The sequence below is a fragment of the Charadrius vociferus genome, unplaced genomic scaffold, assembly GCF_000708025.1.
Source record: "Charadrius vociferus isolate BGI_N301 unplaced genomic scaffold, ASM70802v2 scaffold68, whole genome shotgun sequence".
Classification (NCBI taxonomy): Eukaryota; Metazoa; Chordata; class Aves; order Charadriiformes; family Charadriidae; genus Charadrius; species Charadrius vociferus.
In genome coordinates, this window is record NW_009649946.1 from 743,712 (window position 1) to 748,207 (window position 4,496).

Consider the following 4,496-nt stretch of genomic DNA (forward strand, 5'->3'; position numbering starts at 1 on the left):
GAAATAGGTGGTACTTCCACTGCCTGAAGCTGGGAAGATCCCAGGGCCTCTTGCCATAGGTCAGTTGTTCGGCAAGCAGTTGTCTCAGCGTTACTCCTCGTTTGCTTTCATAGCCTCTTAAATTATGAAAACGAAACCCCATCTTTTGTATCCAGATCTTTTTGTATCATGAAAGATATATCAGTCTGTACCTTGTAGGGCAGTGTTTCAAAAGGGTATTTTTTAACTGAAGTTATTACATTAAAGAGGTGGGTTGCTTGAACAAGAGTATCATGGGAAACATGTTACTATACAATAAAGATACTAGGATTGCTATTTTGAAGTCTCACTGTATTATGTACGTTAGGAATGTACAATGTAATAATAGTATAATATTTACTTGTTAGTTGTGTACACCTTTCCAACTATGATTTCCAGATTCTGTTGTTTGATAATTTATAACAATGGGCAAGATCGTTTTCGTGGGACTGAGAACGTACCTTGTATGGTTCAGAGGTAGGGAGAGGACAAGATATTGCAAATCACTCCTACGTAATGTGCCTTTTCAGGAAGCACAGTCTTTTTCAAAGGAAGGTTTTAAGGTCTTGGCCTCAGATATCAGGTAACACATGGTAAAATTGTGATGCAGGGAGCGTAGTTTATTTGCTAGCCTACCTGCTAATCTCTAAAAGCTTAAACATCTGAGATGTTACTGCACGTTAATTGCCATGGCAAAATCCATGTCTTATTTCTAACATGGGTGCAATCTGGAGAGCTTCACATGTAAACTACTCCAGTAAATCTCTGGATTGTTTAATAGAGAGTGGATCCAGTACTGCAGAGGGGACCACAGGGCCATTACTTGCGTGCTCAGGTGTGGCTTTTCCTGTATAACCTTAGTGATGAGACAATTTTGATTCTTTCCCTGAAAGGCAACAAATGAAGCAGACCTTCAGCTTTGTTTCTGAGAGAAAATAGGAAATGTATACCTATCTGGACTGAAAGAAGATAAAGAATAACAATAAAGTCACAGCTTTGAAGCCTGTCCTGAACAGATGAATAAAATTACTTTGGACTTTATATAAGCCAGGAGGAGGAGGAGACAAACCTAAACAAGAGCACCATTGTCAAGAAGCCTATGCTATGTTGACAAGAAGTTCATCAGAGACCGTAGGCTGGAATTTTAAGTGAAGAGAATTGAAATTATCTCAGTCCTTGAAGAGCTGGTTTGCCATGTGTCCCTGTTATCTTAAGCAAACTTGTTAATTTCTCTGCTGGAAATCTTTCCCTTCTTCAGCCTAATTTGAATTTCATGTTCTTTTCTTCTAAGGTTCTGCCCTGCCCCCTTCTGTGCTGTCTTACATTTCATAGACAAATTCTCCATTCGGATGGCCAGGTGGCATGGTGCGGTCTTGGTATAGAAAGACTACAAGCAAGACTTCAGGTCTAAATCAGGATGTGCAAGTGTGACATTATTTAGAAAGCCTGTTTTAAATATACATGACTCCATCCAAGCAGATGGAAGAGGAATGTCTCGATGGTGAGGGCACGAATCTAACACTCGGAACACCTGGGTTTGAGATGCTCCTTTCATTGCTGATGATTTGTGCAATTTTGAGCAAGACCCTTGCAGCCAAATCCCTAAAAAAACAGCGTCGCCTGAAGTGGGAATTAGGCCATTTCAGGTGTCGAAATACAGAGTGTGATTATCTAGATTTTCAATGGAAAAGTATATTTATGTTATTCCATAAAAGAAAACCCTGTTGCCTTATCTTCTTTTGTCTGTTTTTAGCAACAACATCAACAAAAAAGAAAATCCCTGGTACCCAGAGACAACACATCTGCTCAAGTGCAGAGAGGAAAGTACTGGTCAATAAATCCCTGTCTTTCAACCACACCCATAGTAACTAGCTTAGCAGCTCGCTGCTTGGGTATGTCTCTCTCCCCATTTTCACATGCACAGTGTGTATGGTCGTAGCTTAGCCTTTTGCATTCCCCAGCTACCCATAAAGCAGCTCAGTACTGTTTCACTCAAGTACCTTTGTTGCTCTTGTTCTGAATCTTTGTACCTCAGTTCCCCACCGGTGAAACGAGGTTAATAGGAGTACCCCAGTAGAGTGTCAGCTGTGGATGAACTGCATTCAAGACTGTGGAGTGCTCAGATAGTACAATGCTGAGTGCTGTCTAGTATCATCAGAGTGTCCAAGTGTCTTACGATCTTGAATGTACTTAAAAATAAAGCATGTAAGCAAAAAAACCCCAAACCTCTGACTTTTCACTTAGTCAAGCCCACAGTATAAAAAGGCTGCACAATCTCCTAGGCTGGCCGAGTCTTAGTCTCAGACCAGATTACCTCAGTGAGTACCAGCAGTGCCAGAGATGGCTCTCTTGCTTTGGCCTGATTTGTGTTCATAACTTTCTCCGTCCTGCAGGCTCACTGTGGATGGACTGAGCTGCATTCCAGTTTTTCAGTCAGGAAGTCTGAGGAGAGGCGAAGGGAGAGAGATGCAGCTGCAGGGAACAGCGCTGCTTTGCCTCTTCGCCAGTGGAAGGTAGAAGCAGGGAGTGCCCATTGCACTCGAGAACCATTAGGACAGGCAAGACGGGGTTGAATTGCAAACCTGCTTGGTGGAAGTCAGATTTTCCCAGGACGACATGGGAGATGGGCAGGATGATAGTACTAGTGTATCTAACTCACTGCTTTTTATTTGTTGGATTGTTAGTGTCGTCAGACAGGGAAATACTGAGGTTGCTCAAATTTTCTGCTGCCTTTTGGGAAAACGCGTATCTGCTCCAAGAAAACTCTGTTGTTCACAGAGCCCGCTGAAGAGTCCAGCACTGATCTTTGTGTGCTGAGGCTGAACAGCTTTGAGCTTTTGACTACAGCAATCCTGATACTGCTACAATACAGTGTTGGCTTTGCACACGATGCCCTTTACAAATCCAGATCTGCTATATTACCCAGTAGATTTGAGGGGCTGGAAAAAGATGCAGCAAGGCAGAATTCTGCATTAGGGTTAAACAAAGGTGCGCAAGTGTTATTGGATGTAGGAGAGGGTACCTGTGACATACACCATCTCCATTTGACAGCTGAACTTAAAAATTGGGTTGCTTTTTTAAAATCCACACCTGGGTGCTGGATGTTGCCTTTTATTTCACTAGTATTGCTCTTCCTTGACTGTGTTTGGGAACAAAAGTTAGCATAAAACCACCAGGTCTCCTCTGCAACCACGGGAAGTTCTGATTGTTCAACTCTTAGGCTACCATATGATTTCTGAAACTGAAATGCCTTAAAATAATTAGCTTTGATGCAAGAACAACGTTTGCAGCCTCAGGCTTGTAGCTGTGAATGGTTACATTTGGGATGCCAATTTTGCAGTGAGCTTTCTACTTGCTTCTGAAGGAAAGAGATAAATGCTGTTTGTGAGACAGAGCTTTGGGTTTCTCAAGCAACAGCCAGCATTAGCAGGTAGGTATAAAACAGAATCACCACATTGGACATACCACTAGTCCCATCAAAGCCCAGTATTAGCGGATTTATCCTTGGTTGCACTCAGCCACAAGTCAGCTGGCAATCAAACACTTTTGGCCAGCCCCAGTAGGTGGAAGGTGGAAAAGTGGGGATTTAGTTCCTCAGTTGAGACTCTTCTAAGATTTTATCTTGGCAAAGAACCACATTTTATTAGTTGTCATGGATGTCACAGTGATAAAAATGAATTATATCAATGAAGTAGGACTTCTACCTGCTCTGGATTTGTCTTGTGACTTCCCTGCATGAGAGAACCTTGAAATAAATTATTTTCATTCTGGGAAGCGCCTGGTTTGAAACAAAAGTGAAACCAATGAACAAACTAGCCAAACTTCTGACTCTTTTTAGGAGGGAGGGAAGTAGTAAATAACATTGCCTTAGAGCAATTTCTCCCTTGTCATCCCTTTTCCCCTTGCAGTTTGCTGTCACTAATCACTGTGAGCCAGACTGTGCACATCGAAGAATCCTTCAGACGGAGTCAGTGGGGCTGCTCATGTGAGTAATTTGCAATGCACGCAGACAGGGACATCAGGCCCAGTGCTATTAGACTCATTTCAGCTATAAATTTTCTGGGCAAGGACTTGCATTTCTTGTCAGTAAAACAGTGGGTACAAACCTGGTGCTGTACTTTTTTTTTTTTTCCCTTTCTACAACTTCTCATTTTCTCTCACTGTTTTCTTCACACACACAGAGAGCACCGCAAGAACGAGAGCAGCAGCAGCTCTGACAAGCGATGCTAACATGCCTTGTTTCTCTGAGGGACTTCTTTGAACGATTTAGCAATGTCACTCTGTCTCTAAACGTTTCTTCTGAGTCAAGAACCTCATGGCTGATAGCAGGTTGGGAAAGGGAGAGCCCAGTGGCAAAGGCAGGAAAAAAAGTTTCATCAGTGGCTGGCGGCAGCAGGAGAGTCCGGTTGTGCCGGTGAGCCAGCCGAACCACTCGCTCTGCTTGCTTATTCCTGCCACATGCAGGCATGTGCAGGCAG